Source organism: Pieris rapae, chromosome 1, assembly GCF_905147795.1.
Source record: "Pieris rapae chromosome 1, ilPieRapa1.1, whole genome shotgun sequence".
Taxonomy (NCBI): Eukaryota; Metazoa; Arthropoda; class Insecta; order Lepidoptera; family Pieridae; genus Pieris; species Pieris rapae.
In genome coordinates, this window is record NC_059509.1 from 2,152,663 (window position 1) to 2,178,142 (window position 25,480).

At 33.3% G+C, this 25,480-nt stretch overlaps 1 long non-coding RNA gene across 1 annotated transcript; it reads right to left on the minus strand.

Moving 5' to 3' along the window:
• Nucleotides 1-15,825: 15,825 nt before the first annotated feature.
• LOC123689509 lies at nucleotides 15,826-24,000 on the minus strand. Its single transcript, XR_006750467.1, has 2 exons — nucleotides 23,898-24,000; nucleotides 15,826-17,113 (listed from the first exon to the last, which is right to left on the minus strand). It is a non-coding gene; the product is annotated as an uncharacterized LOC123689509 (long non-coding RNA).
• Nucleotides 24,001-25,480: the final 1,480 nt, after the last annotated feature.

The window sequence follows — 25,480 nt, forward strand, 5'->3', positions numbered from 1 at the left end:
AACTTGGATTTCTATTAAAATTTCAATAAAAAATCAAAAGAAAACGTTGAAAATACAACTGAGCTATTGAAGGGTCTCGTTGATGGAAGCCATTTAGTAATATTTTTTACTTTATAAAGATAGTCACCGATGCAATGCAGTTGACTCGCATCTGCCAGCAATCATGAAGTATTATTTTCGTAATCAGGAAGACAGTAAGAATATAAAAAGTAATGTAAACGTGATTGTGATTGACGTGCGACATATTATTGTATGAATATACATTTAGTATAAAAAAGCATTATAACATTACATTTTTTTGTATAGATGTTTTGTATGTGAACGGATTTTGTCAAACGTATTTATTTGTATCTTTTCATCAGAAAGTAAACACAATTTGATAGACTAGAGATTATTAAGTTAATAGAGTTCTTTGGTTTTATAATAAAGCCAAACTATATTAAGCTTATGGAACCTAAACGCAGACATCAAGACTGTGTTTGCAAGGTTTTTACGTATAATACATCTGCTTCAAATATTGATGTATAAGTAATATAATTCTAATAACTTTTTTATAACACTAGTACAAAATTATATAACACTATTTACAACAAAATTTCTGTTAGAAATGAATTAAGTTTATCATTTTTAATATCATACAGAGCCAGTTAATAACAAAATATTAATGATTCTAATTTATAACAAATCCCGGTGGCTTAAAATCTTCCATTTTCATTACTTTAAAACATTTGAGATCCTCCGAGGGAGGTATTTAATGTTGAACTGTCAGGGTGATTCCGCTCTAAGCTGCGGAATCTTTTGCTACTTTATAATATTGCTTTCTCTATTTAAAATCTCATTCATTTTATTAACTGTGTCTAAAAAGGAGGTTCAATGTTTCAAATGTATTTTATTTGTGGTCTTTAACAACAAATTGCTTTTACAAGGATGTATTTGTCTTGTTCGAGAAGGGGTCGTATCGAAACCAATATAACTAATAATATAAAATGTAAAATTCCTTTAAAGATAATTTTTCACTGACGACCTTACACAGCTTTGTACAATATTCCAGTATTATTATTAATTGTAATAAAAAATATTATAACTTATAAAGGCAAACCGGATTCCTCACGATGTTTTATTTCACCGTTCGAGCAATTGATCGATGCACACCCGGGGATCGAACTTACGAACTCTGTAATGAGCGTCGCACGCTGAATCCACTAGGCCAGCACTGCTGCTTAATATTAAATATATCGTAGCAATTCGAAAAAAATACTATCGTTCCGATTTTTTTTCTATAGTTCGATTGCTGTACCTGATTTAGCCTCTCAAACTCTTTAAAAGTTTATATTAAAGGATAAAAAATAGTTTATATACGCAAGGCAAATACCTCTGTGATAATAGAGTTTAATTATACCGGCTAAGCAGCATCTTAGTGGCAGTCGCTTTGATGGTATTAAGATGTATGTATGACTCACTCATTAGTGTTCACCGCTGAGTCAGGTACTCACTACTCACTCATTAGCTGAGAGTAAAGGTGCGGCCATTGCAAATGGAAGGAGCGTTTTATCTTATGAAAGTTTACATCACCTTCTTGGCTTGTAATTATTTTATTCTACATAGCATTCTATTAACATTTAGTCAGATGAAGGACTCTTGGGTAACGTGTCCGCATAAAAGAAAAAAATCTAATTTTCATCAGCTTCGGCTCAGTCGCAATAACAACCACCGATATTGCCAATCGGAAATAACCTTACATTAAACACTTTGTGATATCCAATTTCCCAGGGGGAACATAAACAACTGCCATTTATAAAAACTGCTGGTTCCTTTACCGTAAATTTATTTATTTATTTATTACAGAAATACATACTTTATCCTTACAGCCTATGCCAATACGATAATCTCGAGAAACATTTAATAAAATATAATAATCAGTATAGATAATGGACAAACGGAGGCTTGCCTGATGTTAAGTGACACCGCTGCCCATGGACACTTAATGTCAGAGGCAAGTGCGTTGCCAGCCTTTTAAAAATTGGTACGCTCGTTTAATGACCCTAAGTCGAATTTTTCGGTTTAGAATTAATTCAGTTGCAGGTATAAATCTGAAGAAGAATTCATTAAAACAACATCAAAAGCCTAATTAAAGGAAACAAACATATAACTTCTGAACCGAAAAATTTGCAAGTATTTTGTGTATTTCACGAGAAAGAATTATGCCTAGTAACTGTAATTAGAGGTTTTGTGATTTAAGCATTGAAGTAATTAATAATCTTATTGTAGATGGCTATAAATAATAATGGTCTTATGGTTTCTTGTACTATACTTACAATACGACTTATTTTTATAGTTCACTTTTTGCTTCGTTTGTACGTATATCGATAAGTACAAAATACTTTTCTATGAAAGCCCCCAGGACCGAGAAGAAAAGAATTCTTATTTAGGTAAATAACATTAATTGTTGCTAATAATTCCTTCATGAGCGAATTAGATACATATTAATATACATTTTAAAATCGCTTATGACAGTTATGAACCATTCCTACACGTCTCGTCATCTTGAATAGACTGCAAACATCTCTGGTGCAGGATTGTACATCCTGGAATAATCTATGATATTCCAATTTACACTTTATGTGATACTACACAAAGTTGGTTTTCAATAAACACTAGCATATAATAGCTGGATAACAAGAAGACATCGTTTGCCGTGAAAGCAACTCTATGTTATTTATGTTTGGATCTATTTTTGCGTGACGAACATGAAAAGGGCAACAAGCGATATCACATAAATATCTTTAAAAGTAGCATAGTGCCTTTATGTCGGGATAGACGCATCATATACAAAAAACCGGACGCTTTTTGTTTTATTTTTTTTTCTTGAGGAAGTGGAGTTACTGTCGTATTCTGAGCTTCCTTCAACAACGTGAATAAATAAAATAGTCCCAATTCTTTTATTACAATATTTTTAGTTTGAGATGCTTAGTCTATAACTGATATTATAACGTAGTTATAGATATAAAAAATCTTTCTCATTAGCTCAAGAGAAGATCGTACCTCTTCTGTGACAGCTGGCAACGCTCTCACAAGCCTTCTGTTGTTGCAGTTTAATATAATATAGCTGCATAGGCGTATAGGCGGCGATTGGCGACTTATTTGCGCCTGTTGTTTTGCCAATAAAGTATAATATCCTGAAAATGTTTAAGCTAAGACAACATAAGTATAGACACGTTTGTCGGTTTACCATAGCAGTGCCATCTATTGATTACTTACTCAATCCAGTCGAAAAGTATAGACATATGTTATAATCTTTTGGAGCTAACAGATAATTGTGACAGTCAATTAATTATCGACAAATAATTTGCAATAAAAAAAAATTCCGACTATAATTAAAGTTCTAAGCTATCCTATCTCTTTATTTAAATCAGACTAATTACGGTGTGCCAATTTAATTTAAAATCGGTTAAGTAGTTTAGGAGTCCATCGCGGACAAATATCGTGACAGGAGATTTATATATATTAAGATAACACTTTATTTAAAATAAATACTGCTGAAAGAAGTTTTTCTCAGAAACCCAAACACAAATAATATAAATAAAAATAAAAAACATTATATATATTTAACACATATAATATATAAGAAGATAATTTTTGAAAAAAACTTAATTGTATAAACATTTTAAATATGTTATGCTGAAATTTGTTCATACATTCGCTTTTAATAAATAATGCGCATAAATTTCCTACTAAACTAACCATACTCAGTCCTTTAGTAGTCAAAATCGACAATCCATGAATGCAAGAATCTATTTGAAATTCATCGCAGACGGACTCAAATATAAACTTGCTTCAAACTTAGCAGAGCTGAAATTTTATACTTAAGTGAATCATAGAATGTAAATACGGGGCCCCAGCTTAAGTTTATCTTTTTATTCCGGGTAGGGCCTAAAAATATTTTGCTTTGTATGTAGGCCTATATCAGGAACTTTGCGATGTTCGTCAAGTGCCTACTCCTGCGTTACACGAAGAACACACGTGTTGGAAAATTATCGTATATGCCACCCATGGACACTCACGTTGCCAGAAGGCTCGCGAATGCGTTGCGGCCTTTAAGAATTGATACGCTCTTAAGGACCGAAATAAAATTGGTTCGGAAATCTTTCAATGGGCACGTGGTTCAATATGGTGGTGCGTAGAAGTGTGAGTGAGTGAAACAAACGTATGAATGAGTTCGCGTCAGATGAGACGGACGATGTAGTGTTTTTCGGAATAACAAAATAAAAAAAAACTTTACTTAATTATATTTTATTTAAAATCAAGTATAATAAAATATTATAAACGGCACAAATTCTTTCTTTCTTTGCTTTTATTCCCTTTGGAGTTGGTGCAAGTGCACAGGCGCTTATTAAAGAATTAAGTTGGTGCCTAGTAGATAGTACCGGTGACCCCAGAGCTGGCACTTTTCTGGCTCAACGAATAAATATCGCAATACAGCGAGGAAATACTGCTAGCGTTAAATGTACGAAAAATTTTTCGAATTTCTTTTGATTTTCATTATAATTATTTACAATTATTTCTATTATTACTTTAAATATAATTATAAATAAAATAGACTAGATGAAATTTAAAAAATTGTTTGGCTAAAGTTATTAGGTTTAAAAGTTATTGGTGACTTAGATTTTTTGTATCGAGGAATGTATATTATGTTACTGTGTTTTTAATTCGAGTCAACCATTAAAAATATACAGAAGATCAATACATAGATAAAATCAAATTTGATTAATGATTTTGGTTAATGCCCGCTCTTTAATTGCAAAGACGGTCTCAGGGCTCCTAAAAGCCAAAGTTCGTCCCTGGCGCATCCAGGTCATACGTGACTTGAGGACTGAGTCCCGAACTTCGCTTGCACGCGTCAAGTTCTTCCTCGAATAACATACTTCTCGACTTCCTTCCATACTTCCTACTACAAATATATCTAAGATATCCTATAGTTTAATGAGTCAGCATTGAAACATTGATTCGGACGATCGGCAGTTTCAATAGCATTTTGGAGCAGCTCGCTTTGTGTATTCATTCTAATAACACTTATGTATCTGTCGCGGCCAACTAACTTAATGAGCCCCTAATGCCCGAGCCCCTAATGCTAGATCCCCTGGATGGCTTTGGCTATTCGTATTCGTAGAGTGACTATGTGGCGAAATAATAAATAAATATTTGTTTAATAATTGCTTGAGTCAGTCACAGCTTCATTCACATTAGGGAATATTGCCACTTCCCTCTTTTGTTGCACTGAAAAAATATTGGAAATCACGATCAAAGTTATGGTTTTCCGACGTCATATTGACAGTTATGGAAGTGTGTGACAGAGTGGCAGAAAGTGGATCTAAATTTAAATAAACTTAACATCAGGTGAGCCACCTGCACGTTTGCCCCCTGATCTATAAAAAAAAGAGGCGACAGCCTAGGCAAGTAACTACTTGCCTACTACTTTCGTAAATATCTACTACTAAATATCTTTCAGGCCGCTTATTAAACAGCGATTTTTCCATGAGAGGCCAGGCTGTTAATTAAACGGCTGCGATATAACCCAACTTACACAATTTCACAATGTCCGGATCGGTTCTTATTGGTAGGATAAACAGTATTTTTGCGTTTCAAGACTGTCAGATAGCGCTATTCATTGTGAAAAAGGCCCGTAATGTCTTGTTTGATTAATTGTATCATTAAACCTACCTTTTCTCAAAAAACTGTTTGAAACATGTACCATGTATCTAGTGGACTACTCATAGATTTAATTTTTCACAACCAATACTTTTTTATCCATTTTAAAACATGTAATAAGTCGATATAGATTTCCGTGCATAAAAAAATTGTCGATTCTTAGGTAAGGTACAGTAAGACTGAATAATAAGGATTCTGATAAATGAGAGCTGTAGTCTTAAGTGTAAATAGTTCGACTCAAATCTGATCCTATGATATACCGGTGTAGTCTGGATTCCTTAACCATACAAGCGAGGTTTAATAAGTGTTAACGGGGAAAGAAAATCTATCGTGAAGTTTCTGAGGCTGGGAATTGTATAAGCCACGTCCGCGACACTTTCTCAAGTACAATATAAATACGTCTTCAAAATATTAGAAAAAGAAAAAAATTACCTACTCGGTAATTCTCGATAATAGTGAAAAGAGATTAAATTATATATTATTAATTTTCTATTCACAAATAATAAAACTTAAAAATTGTCTATTTAGATTATATTCAATTACATCATAGTTAAAAATAAAATTTATGGTTTTATAAATTTGTAAAGACATTTAATATAATTATAATATTTTTAAATAAACGTAGTTCTATGTAGGGATGATATATAAACACATAAAAGTATCTTATACGGAAAAGGTTAAGGGAAAAGTTGGAAAAGTGACCCAATGTCAACTTGACACCAAGTAACAAATTACGGGTTCACTTCGTTTTAAATTTACGAAATACCCATTGTTAGAGAAATGTTCGTTTTGTGTAATTAAACGAAAATTTTCGCAACCAACGGGTACACCGCCATTCGTGGTTACATAATTATGGTTTTATTATGTCTTCATTTATAAACTGGGTTACTGATATTTGTTCCTTACATACATAAATAAGGTTTTAAGTGTCTAAGATGTGAAGCATCTTTGTCTAACGGTTCTCTTTTACTGCAGTCATTTCGCATAGTCGCAGGCTGCAATTTCCAATTAAGAAGGCCTGGGACTAGTTAGTGCTGGGCAGGATACTTCTAATTAATTCAAAAATAAACGTTTTTTATTTTTTTTATTTTAGTACATTCCTTAAGTATTTCTGTATAATCTCGCCACACAAAATACGCTTCATGCCTCAGATTTCTATTTCGTGATATTTGTTTTTAAGTACTCTGTGATCTATCTTCTGTGCCTTCGACACACGCCGTCGCCATTTTAGATATCAATTATTCCTTACCATGTTTCCTTCACGGCACGGTAATGCGTTATAATAAACCTTTTAATGTAAAAAATATTTTTTTTTTCGTTTCGTCGTTTTTTCTACTTAGAATAAGGCGAAAGATAAGAAATAAAGATTTTTATCTCGTTACGTCAAACAAGTATAACTTCGGGTGTACGTCACAGCCCATATACACCCATTTTAATACAGTTGCCAGCTATTGAGGGACGATTCCGTTGTTCGCTAGTTCTTATGAAGTGGACCGGGGAAAACATCCAGCCCTCGACTAAAATTTTAAATATTAAAGATACCCTAAAAAATTCACGCAAAAATATGCTTATATTACTAAGCAATTAATCATATAGACCATCACACACAGTTCGAAAACGCAAAACCACAGACTAAAACCAGTTGACAAGGGCCCAGCTTAGATCTGTCATCGGAACACGAAGTGTCTGTGAAAACAATGGATTAACTAGTTGAGCAACTGTTTGGCTTTGTAACCATTTCAATACGTAAATATATTAGTATCGATATATTTATATATATTTATAATTAATTAATGAGCAGTATTGGCTTCAGCGTGCGACTCTCGTCACTAAGGTCGTAGGTTTGAACCCCGGCCGTGCACCAATGAACTTTATTTCTATGTGCGCATTATACATTCGCTCGCACGGTGAGGGAAAACATTGTGAGGAAGAGGCTGATCACCTACTTGGCTATTAGATTAACAAATGATTATGAAAACAGATAAAAAAATATGAGACCCAGATCTAAAAAGGTTATCGCGCCATTGGTTTATTTATTTTTTAAACATAAAGGTTAAGTTAGGTTTAAAGACCTTTCTCATAAGACTTGAGTCACTCACACGAGAACACTTATCACGTGATGGTGTTGGTAGAACTTGGGAACCACTCAATAGATGGTCTTTTAATATTTTAAATATTGCTAAGCTGCCTGCACTTTTTATATTTTGTGGGAATCTATTATACCACAGCACAGAAGTTATAATTTGGATTAAAAATATGTTTTTTTATGTATGTATGTAATGTGTAGACTACTGCCTAAATGCACGACCCAACCTCAAGGTCGAAATCAACTCATTCTGCTCACTTACTTGCCGAAAAAGAATGATTACCTATCAAGGAAACAAGCAGAAATCTGTGGCCAAAAACATGACTATGTTGAACTGCTGTTTTATATTATAATGTGTGTGTATATTGTATGACTCTGCGCTTTCATTTTTCTAAATTTTCTAAATGTCTGTTAATGTTTACCATCATAATATATATACACACACATTATAATATAAAACAGCTATTTTTTTTTAATGGGTGCTGAGATCTTGGCTGTAAATCTTGTCTTGATAAAAACACCGTTGCATAACCTAAGTTATGCAATTGTATGAACTATAAAAGTAAAAGTCGAAAATCCAACGTTTGCATGGAGAACGCGACAAAAAGGGAGCAATGGAAATAATTACAGAACTTTCTCGAACAAAAACTGTAACAATTAAAGTGAATAATTTAAGCGCAAATGAATTCAAACGGCTTAACTTGAAACTTAACTACGCACTCGGCTTCGTTTAATGGACCTGTATATTTGACCGTTTAAGTATTGTTGGACACTGTTTTGTCCACGAAATATATTTTAACTTTTAGAAAATAATCTGGCCTATCAGCATTTCTTTTACACTAGATAAATCTACTCGCATATATTACTGCTCTTCCTTCGACCTGTCTGACCACTTACTCGTTGGCACAGTCTCCGGTGACTATGGTCAGAAGTCGCATATTATATTAGCGGTCGGAATTAATTTGTAAGCGTATATAAGAGTACTTCACATCGAATTTCAGCTGTAATTTGTAGGTGTCTCTAACATCTGCCATTTGGAATAAACATTCGTCTAAAATCGAATCTATAACTTGCATTAATAAGTCACCACTTAATTTAGTTAAATTCTACACTCCATTTCTTAAAACGTATGTATATTACCGTCATATATGAACACTATCTAATTATTCGTGTCACAATGATCAATTTGTCCATCGGCGAAGGTTTTCTAAGCATCAAATTTGTATGCACAGAGTACCATACAAGCGATGTTCGATGATATCCATTCCATTCGATTGACAAGATAACTCTACAAATGAAGGCATCGACAAGTTATCTGAATGGAGCCAATTAGCTATCTCTCCGCGTCATTTCAACCCTTCACTACCATACTCACTATACGGAATAGGGTAAGTGCTCTTGTTACTAGTGACAATTTATTACGTTCATTTTTAACGTTATGAAACTCGAAACGAGCTAACGAGATACAAAGGTGCGTTTCATTAAAATTTTGATTAAAATAATACGTACGAGGGCTTAGCGTCGCACGCTTTTGATATTAGACGTTTTTAATTACAGTTTCTAGATGTATTTTTATGACAAATATTTGAATGGCTACATTAATAAAGAAAGTCGTATGTTTTTTAAAACTCCTGTGGTAACTAGAGAGATTAACTTTTATTTTGTGGTCTTGCATAAATTTCTACTATTCAATTTGTTAATCAAAATTTTTTAACTCTCCAATTGTATAATATACAACAGTTCGTACATGTCATATATACCTATTACTCACAAGTTGTCACTCAAGTGACAAATGTAAATGCATTAATAATGTTACTGCACCAAGGGTTTGGATGCGACCGAAATGTTATTAGTTCAATAAAATTACTATAAGTACCTACGACTCATCATCATCATTATCAAATTAGCTACAAAGCTAAAGTGAAGTTATCGTGTGTGGTATTTCTCAATTTCTTGGGAAGAATCGAGTTCGGTATGATAATTTAAATAGTGTTTCGTACCAATATATATTCGTATAAAAATATTTTTCATCAATAACATTTGCTACAATGTTATTTAATTACCTGGCCAGTGTATGGGCTGTTTACCTTACAGATACGCCACTTTTTCCGCCATTGAATCGATCTATTGAACAAACAGCCAATGGGGTCTTTTCATCGGGCAGAGAAAAAATTAACTTTGTATCTCTCGTGTTTAGTCTGTGGAACAATGCGCTATTCAGAAAGTAGGCTAACGGCAACTTGAAACCTATACCTAGTGTTCTTTTTCCAAATTAGTAAGCCTTTATTGAATAACCAGTTTCCTGGAAGTCGATTGAACACGGTAACTTGTAAGTGGTCAAATATTAGGTTGGCGAAAAAGTCTTTTCGCATTATAGTATACATGAAATTGTAATCAAATCTCTTTGATTTGGTTTTGCCATCAATAAAAGTTTAGTTTTTAAAGAAATTAATACCATATTCAAAATGGGAAAATTTGTGATTTTTATTTGCTTTTCGGACTGTCAAGATGAGTGAATATAATGATGAATTCGATACATTTTAAAATTTTACTTCAAAAAAAGGTAAAAATGCAACGCACGCAAAAAAATCAAAAAAGAATTTTTTGCAGCTTGCGTGCCTCTTATGGACCTAGTGCAGTGTCTGTGAAAGTAGCCCAAATCAAATCAAATGGAAAATTATTTATTCATGTAGGTAACACAATACACTTATGAACCTCAGAAAAGTAATAAACGTGTAAAGTATAATGCTTCTAATTTTACATTTATGTATTTAGTTCTCAAATCAAAGGCGTAGAACGGAAGAGAAGAACTGACAGTAAACTCTCCGCCACTCTTTTTAATCGCTTGTAATAAAAGCTATTATGTAATAACACTATGATATCATACAGGAAATAAGCCGAAATAATACGTAGCTGACAAAAGGTAGAGAAAATATGACTACGTCAACAACATTTTGATAAGCACCAGAATATTTAAAAACGTTTTTGGTTCTGTACCAATTTATTTTAATCATTCGTATTTTAAATTTATTAACCTTTAAATTTTGTTTTTATTTAATATTGCTTAAATTTATTTTCTTCTTACTGTTATACATCTTTCCATACAATTTTTGTTTTGTTAATGAAGGTTCGACTTCCAGGAAAAATCATTAATGCAATCGTCGATCAGTAGCTGTTCCATTTATCAACTGTGGTTCGGCAATACTAATACTATACTTTACCTGAGAGCAGTGTTGGCCTAGTGGCTTCAGTGTGCGACTCTCATACCTGAGGTCGTAGGTTCGATCCCGGGCTGTGCACCAATGGACTTTCTTAACATTTTCTCGAACGGTGAAGGAAAACATCGTGAGGAAATCGACATGTCTTAGACCCAAAAAGTCGACGACGTGTGTCAGGTACTGGAGGCTACTTTGGAGATTACTTGCCTAATAGATTTAAAAATAATCATGAAACATATTCAGAAATCTGAGGGCAAGACCTAAAGATGTTGTAGCGCCACTGATTTATGTTTTATACTTTACTTACAATTCAACTCTAACAGGACATCGTTATAAGAATTAAATTACACCACATCTCCAGAAACAATATCATTTTTGAGTCAAAAGCGACCATATTTCACAGTTATTGCACTCCTAGACAGAATTTTGATGCCGGATGCGCTTTTATACGAGTATTTTTAAGGAAGTATTGTGTTCTTTATCAAAAACCCATCTACGTTGTACAAATTGAGTTTTGCAGTACAATGGTATATTTCTAAATATTATAAGATATTTGGACGTAAATAACTGCGTTTTGTATTATAGATCTTACAAGCATGCCCAACTAATATCTCTAAATAAAACACGATGGTTATTCAGTGCATACAACAATAGACAAACTTTATTCTTTTATAACACAATGACAGCTTTAGCTTACATTACACAGACTACATAGCTCCAGTAGGTTCATTTTGATACAGATACAACAATATCCTTATTGTAAAAAAACTATATTCACCTGTAAAGTATGAACATAGCAACAATGATGTACAAATCGTTTAAAGTATGATATGAATCAGCGCTCTGCCAAATATAAAACATAATTTGACATAAAATTACGGAAATTAACAAGTGCTTCGAAAAAAAGGAAAATTGTAATGTGTTTTTTTTTTTTGAGTAAATCTGAATTAATGAAAATTCAAATAAAACAACTGGGAATCAGCTCAAAGTCCTAAAAATGTGGTTATTGTTATTACTATTATAGTACTCGTTAAATTTAGGAATACTAATGTATATATAACTAGGAAAATTTCCACCGGATCCCCAATGCCTGAAAGCCATCTCGCAAGCACTCGAAGAAGAAAATTGCAACGATGTCTAGAGACTCGCATAAATTCATAACTTTACATCATTTAAGAGATGGACGGCATTAATGGTACCAGAAAAAATGTTATTACTATTCGGTCTAGTTAACAAAAATTGGCCTATATTGTTTTTATCACAGCTTTCATTCAATTTGACAGCATGATAACACTGATTTAATTTTTATGAATTAGTGTTTATCAATTTATTCAACATTGCCGTGTCACTGATAGTAATACATACATATATGGCACATATACATATATACACAGAATATAGCAGGCACACATGTTTTGTAAACCCCAAAAGAGAATGTCCTCCTAAAATTTGTAATTTATTGTAAACATAATATAAAAACTAATTCAGTATGATTGCACCGTTTATATAAAGAGATTTACTGTATAATCACTGTGTTGTGCTCAAAAAACAGAAAATTATTAAACAATAACACTTAATGAGACAGACTTATATAAGGAAAAATATCTCCTTGATAATTGGCAAGCGATATCGATAGTAATGTAAGTATATTATGGTATAGGTCAATTAATTAAATTTGCGAGCATTTTGGTATTGAGAGAGTCCATGGTGTACCATCAGATGAGCTGTCTGCTCGCTTTTTTTGTGGAACATGCCCTATAAAAAATTCAATAAGCCGTCATGCCTTCCTCTAAAAAAGTGATTGTGAACTAGCTACCTATCCTCTCGTATCGGATCTATTTTACTCGTGGACAATGTAGCATTATTATGGTAATAGAAGTCTTGAATCACACGTTCACTTCATTCGTTACAAATATGTGGAACATGTTGATATGTTTACAGAAATTTTGTGAAACAAAAAACTTGGCGATTGAGAAGAGTGGCGAAGATTTTATTTCCAGTTCTTCTTGTCCGTTCTACGCCCTTGATTTGAGAACTGGCAGTAATTGTAAAATTAAAAGCATTTATTATGTATTTCTTTATTGACGTTTATAAGTGTACATTCTCTCACATAACGAATAAATGGTTTTGAATTTGAAATGGAATTTATACAAATCTTTATCCTTTACATTATTAACATAGAAGAGGTGATACAAAGCATGGCTTGCTTTATATCACATCTTCTTTAATCTATGCGGACAAGGCTATGTGTTATAGAATACGTTCTGCCCTTGGGGGATTGCTAATGCTGTTCTTCAGTAGGTATGTACAGTAGCGAGTTTGACATAGCCCTCCACCAAAAGAACAGCACATATCACATAGTCCTGCGAAAAGAGTAATGCAGTCCTGAAACAAAGCAGATTTTTTGTCACTTTCTACAGAATTTGGAAACAAGCTAATTATACTCCGCGTAGTAAGCGGTCGCAATACACAGATATATTTAGTTATTATTTATAATAATTAATAACATTTAATAGTAATCATAACAATCAAATACACAGTATTTACAATTTTCTTTACCTACGTACTGCCAGCGTTAAAGGTATTACGTAAATTAAATTTTACACAGGAATCAAACGTTTTAAAATTGCTTCAATTTTCTTTATATTATTTTTTAATTATTTTTATTATCACTAGTTAATTAATTATGAAATGGTTTAGGTTTGTGTTCTTAGTTTAAATGTTAAGGTAACATATTCAGAATCCAGTTTAAATATAAAGATATTTTAACTACCAGAGGGTAGTTTAAATCAATTACATTTGCGAAACAGTATCTACGACTCAGTTTTGAAATGCTTGGTAATACGACGTAGTTTACAGTTATTGCATATTGTTTTTAAGTATATTATGTTCGTTATAATTGTTTTATATTCTGGATATTCTAGCGAGCAAATTTGACTTCTGAGCATTTGTACATGATTATTATTATTAGAGCTGTATTAATGAATCCATTTAAATATTGGTTTATTAATATTTATTAGTGACAGAGTTGTGTTAGTATTATGTTAAAGTAAATATTTAAGTTAGTTTTTGGTGGCCTAGTATTGTATGGCTCTTTTTAGGGTAAAACATCTTATTCCAATTTCCCGTTTCCTTTTTTTCTCTTATATTTATCAATGCAGATCTAATTGTTTTGGATGAAAGGAATCTTACGTTAAAAGTGCATAATTTTAATTGTCACATCAATTAATAATTAATTAGGTTTGTTGACTCATTTAGAGACACGGAAGAGAGAATATTTTTTTTATTCCTTTAAGTAGTTTTCAATAAAGCTATATTAAATATTGACAACCTCTCGCTGCTAAAACTTTGTAATTAAAGCAACTTGGCCGTAACGAGTCGAGGCAGCCTTGTGTAGTTTAACACTTTAATTGGTGATATCAAACTTAGATCATCTGTGATGTATAGAATTTTCTGATTCACATCCATATAACAACAAAAGTTACATTTCGTTTAATAGGTTAGTTTTCTCGTAATGAACCTATTTTTTTTTTAAAAACGGCTTTAAAAACGTGTTTAGTTTTATACATTTGTCACATTCTAGGAAATAATGTACGACTTAAATGAAATGAAAAATTATCGGTTTATTCGACTATTTATAATTTATGAAATTGAATTGATATGGTAGATTACAAAGAAACAGGGCCACCACTGCTGATTGTTGTAGATCCATGGCAAATTAAGCGATTTACTTATAAACGTTGACCGCCGGTATATTGTAATGTTGGTTTATTATTTCTTGAGCGGAATATTTCAAAATTAAAGTATATCCATGCGCATAGAACAAAGAATATTTTCACTCCAAGTTTATGGCAGAAAGCACCACAGATTATCATATACAGTTGCTCTTTAGTTAGGGCTAATTTTGCGTTTTGTAAAAGCCTTTTTAAAGAAAACACTTTTTTACGGATTAAAGTTATGTATTATTGTAAACTTATAATTATTTAAACATAATTTAAATTTAACCGACGCCTTTTTATGTAACATGGTCACTCATATATCCAGAAGCCTCGCAAGTGCGTTGCTGGCCTTTTCTTGAGGGACCCTAAGTCGATTTGGAAATACGTCACTGGACAGCTGGTACCAAACGGTGGTGACGTAAGGTGGTGCGCGGCAAAAACTGCCTTAAGAAATCGCTTAGTTGTGGATCGATATAATTTTACATAAATTAGAACTATCAATGCTCTACAAATTAATTATATGTTTACAAATTCCGTCATTTGTAATATAGTTAATTTAGCTTTTTGGACTTTGTAATCATATTGTCCTTATAGTAACAGCCGATTGTTATGAATTTCTGATACATTTCGTCAGTGGACCCCGCTATCATATTTTGTTCCACCTCACAAAGACTTTTAGAGAAATAAATTCAACTGTTCCTGTTACGCTGTGCCAAATGTTTTTTACTCAAGAAAATTAACCTGTAATTTTAAAGTGGACCATGCATTTTCCTAATCAAGAAGTGAGATACGTGGTAGTATATAAATTAATTTCTCGTGTAATGGCGCGTCCTTTGAGATTAATATTGTATCAGGAAAACCTTTTACATTGATATGCTCCCTTTAAACTTCGCTTAGTACTTGAAAAAGAAATCACCATCAAATACAATAGATATCCATTCTGGTATTAATGGATCTAGGTGGCTGATTGGGAATGTAATAGTTGCAGTAGCTAAGATAGGAAGTCTTGATACTATAATTGTTAAAAATTAATAAAAGCAAATTTAAAAAGTTTGGTACCTGTGGCAGTTTTATCTTAAATGAAAAAAAATTAATAGATAATAATAAACCTTTATTCTTCCATATCCTATTTACATTCATTAAATAAAATAGATATGAATACAATTTTGTAACAATATTGGTGTTAGTTGAAGCTCCTAAAGCCCTTCCTAATAAATTGCATCTATTCCATTGTAAAGTTATAACAACTAAATTAACCTTATCTATGTATTATTAATAATTATATCGCAACATCTCCGCTCTTGTACATAGAAATACTATGGAATCTAATTGAGACGGAAGGTCTCAAGTAGTAAGATGAATGCGTTCGATTTTAAACCTGCATACGGTGAAATATTTTTTTTTAACTATGCACAATGACTAGCTCAATGTAAACGGAACATCTCTTGAGTATAAAGCAATCTTTCTCACTTAGCTCAAACCGGATTCCATAGAGAATTCACTGAGTACTGAAAAGCTCTGTTTGCTATTAATTGTATTTACTTCAGAAATTCACTTCAAATTCACACCCATGTTGTGTCTTATTTACTAACATAGGGAATAGGCATATTTCCAATAGAAAATGAAGTCTCCGTGAATTTATTCGACTCTCTTGATTTATGTGTATATGATATTTCCAACAAACAAATCCTACTTATATTAGAATCGTGAAAGTTTGTAAGTATAGTTGTATAGTATATAGTATATAAGTATGTTTGTTACTCTTTCACGTAAAACTACTTAATGGATTTGATGATGGATGAGGCTACAATAATTAATATAAATATGTGTGAATTGTCTAAAATATCAAGTAACTAGGCAAAAGTGCACGACTAAAACCACTACTTTTGTCCTGTTTTTTTAAATATATGGTTTATTTGATGTAAGCTTGAAATATGTTTTCATATCTAGATAGTCAAACATTAGAATTTTTTTGAACTTAATTAACAATATGTTATTGTTAGAAGCTATATTCTTCTTTTCGACTACATAATATATGAAAACAACGTTTCTTGTGTTTATTCAAACAATACCATCGGTTAAATGAAGCCTTTACAAGCAATTTAGGATACCGCAAACTACTCATTTATGTATCCCAAAGCCATACGAGCCGTAAATAGCGCGTTTTACTGACCCCCATTACAGGTATTCGTTATTTGTCCCTTTGACCTTACTTAAACTTAGGGTGGGTCCAAATTGTAATCGTAAGATATGTGCATTAGAAATAACTATTTCTAGTATCATTGGAATGTAAAATTATTGCTTTCCGCAGCGTTATGGTGAAAATATAAAAAACTCGCATTCTTGCCACCCAAAATTGCTTCACTGGATCTTCATACCCTTGCCTGTTTTGACAAAAAAAAGTTAAAGTACATATACCTCGTAAAATTTCAGTGTTTTAACTACAGTATGTATGATTGTATGATTTCTGTTTCAGAGATTGATTCACATGTAATTTAAATATATTAAGATATAGGTTCACTTTAATCTGATACATGGCAAAAGACGGAATGTATCAAGTATCAAGGGTCAAAACTTAAATTTATTACATTTTTTTTAATAATACAAAAGAATATAGTGTTTTTGAGTGTTTTTTTATCTCTTTATATATATAAAAGAAAGTCGTGTTAGTTACACCACTTATAACTCAAGAACGGAAGAACAGATTTGGGTGAAAATTGGAATGGAGGTAGCTTAGAGCCAGGAGACGGACATAGGATACTTTTTATCCCGTTCGACAGCGTTCCCGTGGGACTTGACATGAAACGTCAGTCACTATAAAACGTGGTATAACAAAAAAGAATAATAAAACGCAAATGATAGCTATGTAATTGACGTATAATGACAGCTATGTAATGACGTATATATGACAATTTGATATTTGTAAGAAATCAATATTCAAAATATTTCTATTAAATAAATAATTAAATGTAATGATAGTGCCATTGCCCATTCGTATAAACAGTGAAGAGAACTATAAAACTCGACATGGTCGTATGTATTCAGTTCATCCAAAGAATGATTAATGTTTCTATTTGTTGTTGTTGTCGAAAGACGCATTTAATCGAGTATTGGAGCGGGAACGTGAATATGATCACCAGGAATTAGATTTAGTAGTTCAAACGAATGTAACCCTGTTGAATTACCAACAAAAGCAAGTTTATGATACTTTAATGAAGGCAAACGATGATGAAAATGGCAAGACATTCCTCATGTCATTAGTTTTAGCAACTGTTCGGGCGAGATCCAACATAGCGGTTGCAGTTGCTTCTTCTGAAATAGCAGTCACATTGTTAGAAGGATGCCGTACGGCTCATTCAGAATTAAAATTACCGTTAAATCTTCAAACTATTGAAGAACCAACGTGTAATATTGCAAAACACTCAGCAATGGCAAAAGTTTTAGCGGCATCGAAAATCATCATCTGGGACGAATGCACAATGGCGCATAAACGTGCATTAGAAGCACTTAACCGAACATTAAAAGATTTACGCAATGACTCAAGATGTTTTGGAGGAGCAATGATTTTACTGTCTGGCGATTTCCGCCAAATACTGCCAGTAATTCCAAGATCTACGGCTGTCGACGAAATAAACACTTGCCTCAAATCGTCAAACCTATGGCGCTATGTGAAGAAACTGCAGCTGACAACAAACATGAGAGTTACATTGCTTAATGATACATCTGCTGAAGATTTCTCGGAGCAATTGCTGACTATCGGTAATGGTCAAGTACCTGTCGATGAATGGAATCAAAAGACGAACTTATTAACAATGTGTTTCCAAACATTATTTCTAACTACAAAAATAATGAATGGTTGAGTGAGCGAGCAATTTTAGCGGCTAAGAATAAAGATGTAGATGACCTGAACTACATAATTCAAAATAAGATCATTGGAACAATGCTTCATTCAAATCTATTGACTGCGTCACAAATGAAGATGAAGCCACCAACTATCCAATTGAATTTTTAAACTCTTTGGACGTTCCTGGCTTACCACCGCACAATTTACGCCTAACGGTTGGCTCCGTAGTAATCATGCTTCGAAACATAAACCAACCGTTGCACAGTTTTGCAACGGTATGCGTTTGGTGGTTAGAAAATTGAAGAACAATGTAATTTACGCTACGATAATGATAGGAAATCTCAAAGGTGAGGAAGTTCTTATTCCGAGGATCCCGATGATCCCAACCGATATGCCGTTTGAATTTAAAAGACTTCAATTTCCGATACGTCTTGCATTTGCCATGACCATCAACAAATCACAAGGCCAATCCTTAAAAGTTTGTGGTTTAAATCTAGAACATTCATGTTTTTCCCATGGTCAATTATACGTGGCCTGTTCATGGGTCGGAAGACCATCAGCGTTGTTTGTTTTTGCGCCTGATAATAAAACAAAAAATGTCGTGTATCACAAGGTACTTAAGTGAAGAACAACCCATGTACTAAAATACAGAAATAATAATGAATGATTAATGTAGGTATTTAATTTTTTTGTATTTTTTCCAATAAAAAAAACAAACTGCTTATTTATTGCCATTAAGGCGGAACAAAGTTCGCCGGGGCAGCTTGTCTATATATATAAAAGAAAGTCGTGTTAGTTACACCACTTATAACTCAAGAACGAAAGAACAGATTTGAGTGAAAATTGGTATGGAGGTAGCTTAGAGCCAGGAGACGGACATAGGATACTTTTTATCCCGTTCGACAGCGTTCCCGTGGGACTTGACATGAAACGTCAGTCACTATAAAAAGTGGTATAACAAATAAGAATCAGACTTGGAATAATAAAACGCAAATGATAGCTATGTAATTGACGTATAATGACAGCTGTGTAATGACGTATATATGACAATTTGATATTTGTAAGAAATCAATATTCAAAATATTTCTATTAAATAAATACGTTTAATTATTTTTACAATTTACAATTTAATTATAATGATAGTGCTATTGCCCATTCGTATAAACAGTGAAGAGAACTATAAAACTCGGTATTGTCGTATGTATACAGTTCATCCAAAGAATGATGAATGTTTCTATTTGTTGTTGTTGTCGAATGACGCATTTAATCGAGTATTGGAACGGGAACGTGAATATGATCACCAGGAATTAGATTTAGTAGTTCAAACGAATGTACCCCTGTTGAAATACCAACAAAAGGAAGTTTATGATACTTTAATGAAGGCAAACGATGATGAAAATGGTGGTTTATATTTCCTAGATGCCCTTGGTGGAACTGGCAAGACATTCCTCATGTCATTAGTTTTAGCAACTGTTCGGGCGAGATCCAACATAGCGGTTGCAGTTGCTTCTTCTGAAATAGCAGCCACATTGTTAGAAGGATGCCGTACGGCTCATTCAGAATTAAAATTACCGTTAAATCTTCAAACTATTGGAGAACCAACGTGTAATATTGCAAAACACTCAGCAATGGCCAAAGTTTTAGCGGCATCGAAAATCATCATCTGGGACGAATGCACAATGGCGCATAAACGTGCATTGGAAGCACTTAACCGAACATTAAAAGATTTACGCAATGAATCGAGATGTTTTGGAGGAGCAATGATTTTACTGTCTGGCGATTTCCGCCAAATACTGCCAGTAATTCCAAGATCTACGGCTGTCGACGAAATAAACGCTTGCCTCAAATCGTCAAATCTATGGCGCTATGTGACGAAACTGCAGCTGACAACAAACATGAGAGTTACATTGCTTACTGATAAAAAAGAAGAAAAAGAATAAAGATGTAGATGACCTGAACTACATAATGGTATGCGTTTGGTGGTTAGAAAATTGAAGAACAATGTAATTTACGCTACGATAATGATAGGAAAATTCAAAGGTGAGGAAGTTCTTATTCCGAGGATCCCGATGATCCCAACCGATATGCCGTTTGAATTTAAAAGACTTCAATTTCCGATACGTCTTGCATTTGCCATGACCATCAACAAATCACAAGGCCAATCCTTAAAAGTTTGTGGTTTAAATCTAGAACATTCATGTTTTTCCCATGGTCAATTATACGTGGCATGTTCACGGGTCGGAAGACCATCAGCGTTGTTTGTTTTTGCGCCTGATAATAAAACAAAAAATTAAAAAATGTGTATCACAAGGTACTTAAGTGAAGAGCAACCTATGTACTAAAATACAGAAATAATAATGAATGATTAATGTAGGTATTTAATTTTTTTGTATATTTTCCAATAAAAAAACCCAAACTGCTTATTTATTGCCATTAAGGCGGAACAAAGTTCGCCAGGTCAGCTAGTATTATATATAAATAAGGTTAGTTTTAAATTACAATAGTCCTTAGTTAGGCTACATCGTAATGTTTAATCATATGCTCTTAAAGTTGGATAAAACTAAAAACTCTGCATTAGTCGCAATTCTGAATACATCCATAACTGATCACTTAACGGTACTATTGACCATATCCCACACATACCAAGCTACATCCAATAAAAAAACTATTACTATTACTAACTTTGAAAAAGCATATCAATACCTAGAGAGTGCAGATATATCTTTCTTCAACACATACGTTGACCCAAATACTCTTGCTGACAGGATAATAGATGTGATAAAAACAGCTCTCCTTCTTAACACTAAAACCAAATCAGTTACCAGCTCCAAGCGTACTTTAAAACCCTGGATATCTACAGGGGCCCTGAGATGTATCAGGCTTAGAAATAGAATGCAGTTGCAAGCCAGAAAGGATCCATTTAATATTATAATAAGAGTAACCTATAAGCGCTTTCGTACGTTTTGCTCTAACCTGATTAAGAAATTAAAAAGAGATTATCATAAAAAACTAATTGCATGTTCTATAAAAAATCCGAAAAAGCTCTGGCAAAATATCAATAGTATAACTCATTTTAAAAAACCGAAATCATCTAATGTACGTCTTCTTCAAATCACACCACATCCTCCAGATTCCTTAAACCGTGTCAATAATTTTTTTGTCACAATTGGTAAAACACTAGCAGAAGACATAATGACTTCGACTGGGTTTCGTCCTAGTTCAGTTATGATTTCTAATTCTGGCTCACAGAACTCCTCTTTTGTATTGTTGGAGACTGATCCAGTGGAAGTGGACTGCATACTCATGGCTCTTGATTCGGGAAGTGCATCCGGATGGGACGATATACCTATAGGCTTCCTTAAATTGTCTAGGGACGTCGTAGTTCCTCTTATATGTCAACTGGCCAATTTATGTTTCGAATCGGGAATATTTCCGAAAGCATTGAAGCGTTCCATCATTACGCCCGTGCACAAGGGGGGGGACACGGGTGATGTCAACACTTACAGACCCATATCTGTCTTACCTGCTATTTCTAAAATTATAGAAAAACTATTAAATAAAAGACTTATTAGCTACTTGAACAAATATAATATACTTTCTGACTCGCAATATGGATTTAGACAAGGACGCTCGACACAGGACGCTATTACAGCACTGACAACTGAGATTGTAGGTAGGGTAGACAAAGGATATAAATGCTTGACAGTATTCCTGGATTTAAAGAAAGCTTTTGACACCGTTTCGATCCCCATCCTTGTGCAGAGACTTGAGGCGATGGGTATAAGAGGCACAGCTCTGTGTCTTTTTGACAGCTATCTTCGAGATCGGACTCAACAAGTTAAAATAGGAAACCTTTACAGTGAAGAAGAAAATGTTTTATTTGGTGTGCCGCAGGGGAGTGTGCTTGGCCCAACGCTGTTCCTGGTGTACATTAACGAACTATGTAACCTGCTGGGCAGCGGAGGGAAAATATTCTCCTATGCGGACGATACAGCTATTGTCTTCCATGGAGAAACTTGGGAATCCGTACGCCAGAATGCTGAACGAGGTCTTGCCGTTATATTTGACTGGCTAAAGGCTAATTTGCTGACCCTAAATATTCCAAAAACCAACTTCATTTGTTTTTCTCCAAGTCGGAGATCTAAACCGGGTGCTACTTTTGGGCTTGGGATACATGAGTGTGCGGACCACTATACACAGAAGTGCAACTGTCAAATTATTCAGAAAGTTACCTCTACAAGATACTTGGGCATCATTATTGATGAATGTCTATCATGGCACTCACACATTTCTACTATTATATCACGAGTCAGGAAATTGATATGGATTTTCAAGACGCTACGCCATGTGATGTCTCCTGTGATACTGAGTAATGTTTACGTTGCATTAGCTCAATCAGTAATTACGTATTGCATACCAGTATGGGGTGGTGCCACAAAAACTAAACTTCTTGAGCTGGAAAGAGCGCAGCGGTCTCTAATAAAAGTGATGTATTTTAAACCATATCGATATCCCACAGTTAACTTGTACAGATCAAGTGGATTGTTATCGGTAAGGCAATTATATCTTTTAAATGTCACCTTATATCTGCATAAATGTGTTCCTTTTAATTCTGCTAGCCAGGATACAAGACGGAGTGGTAATGTGGCCCGCTCCGTAATGGTCCATTCAAATTTTGCCAGCCGTCAGTACGTGAGTCAGTCTGCATATATTTACAACCAATTGAACTCTAAACTCCGACTTCATCATAGAGTTTTGTATGATTGTAAAAAGGTTGTAGTAGGGTGGCTGAGAACTCTAACATACGAGGAAACTGAGCACATTTTGGTGCGAATTCGCTAGTTTGAGACGGGCCGTATTATGAACTTGACAGCGTGCACACTCGCTCACACACAGCACACACATGCACACCTACACACACATTCACACACATGCACACATACACACACATTCACACATTCATAGATTAAGTTAATTTAGATTTAGATTTAGTTAAAGTTTGTTTAGTTAAGGGAAGTAGCGAGCCAACCCCAACACAAGTGTCTCTTGACTACTTACGGGGGTTGTCTCATACTCATTTAATGATGTTAAAAATTTGAGAAACAATAAAAATTTTATTATTATTATTATTATTAATTTTCTTTGTGCCTCTACATCGGATAAAAATTTGCTTTTATTATGCCTTTTTACTATAAAATAACTAGTAAGTAAGGTAGGCTAACTAGTAGGTACCTAGTATACCATCTCAAACAATATTATTTTTTATCGTTTTACGGTTTAAAAAATACTTATAACCTTTAATTTTTAATTATTTGTTTACTTACTTTCGTTTCCTTAACAATGAATATAGCTTAAATTGGGGTGTTAGTACGTTTTCATCCAAGAGAAAATATTAAAGACAGAGCGCCGAAACTCATTAAACTTTAAAAATATATAACTGTGCAACTAGTCTTTTGTAAACAAACACAGATTATGTTATGAATCAAAGACTAAAATAATGTATTATCTTTGATCCGTCACAGACGGCAACGGAATATTCCTACAGTGAAAATGTTATTATTCATTCCGTAATTTGACTTATTAACTGGGGTCTACTTATCTAAAATATTATATTAATTAAATCAATAAATTATTGAAGGATTATACAATGTTTTATATTTAAATAAGTCTTATCGAAAGCGGATAAAGTATATATTTTTATTATCTGCGATTAGCATTTATTGGTCATGATTAATTTGACTCAAATATAAACTTCGATCCACAGATAACGTAGAAAGATTTTTTTTTCGTTTTATACCTAAATCAAATTACAAAGTTACACCATCTATTTTATAGACGGGACTTCCCCGAAACATCAACGAAGGAAGAAGCAATGTAAACAGTTTTATCATTAGCCCACTCAAGCTACGATAATACTGATTATGGAGCAAAGTAAGCAATCACACGAGTATTATTAGCGTCACATTTATGGTAAAATTATTTTTAAGTATGCTTTAATAAATGGTCATTTTTTAAATACTTTATTACAAGATCAGAAATTTACAACGCCTTCAGACTTGGCCAAAATATCGTTTATTCAAATCCGGGCGAAATATCTAAGGCAATTTAAATGACATATATATAACTTGTTAGAGACTATATACTATATAACTTTTAATCGCAACTTTACAAACATTTATTTCAAGTTAAATAGAACAGGCGGATAATTGTATTCGTTGTGATCTAGAAAAGAATTAGGTTTTGAATTTTTTTTTATTTTTTTTGCACTTCTTTAAATGCAACGATGTATATATAGTTTACAGATAAATGTGTAGGTATATACTGTATTTCTTATGTTGTCGTCTTGATGTCATGGCTAAGTCAAGTCACATAGAAATAATTCGCAAGTTACCATAACGCTAATACAATGGTGTGTGTCAACAGAAGGCTAGGCTTGCTAAAACCAAGATCTACCAAAGTTTGTAAAGCCTCTTATATATCAATAACAAGCTTGATTTGTCTAGCTGTCTTTTTTAATCACAGCGTAAACGCAATTTGGCACAAAATTACTGCAATTAAAACAGCATTATTAAGATTGATATGTAATTAAAGACACCAGAAATCATTGTACCCCATAAGGGAGGCAACGTTTCATGAATTATACCTAATAAAAATCAAAATATATTCCTATAGGTAACATCACGACAATGGTCAATTCAGTATATCATAATAACTACTGCACATCGCTATATATGACGTATTGACGCAATGAATCCTAAAAATAAATATAGCCAACGTGAAACATGAGCACATACTTACATTATAGTCAAAACTATACCTAAGCATATCATATCTGTTATGATTGATATTATATTATGCTCTTATTAACATTATTATTAACCTATTCATAGTTCAGTTCCATTGAGTA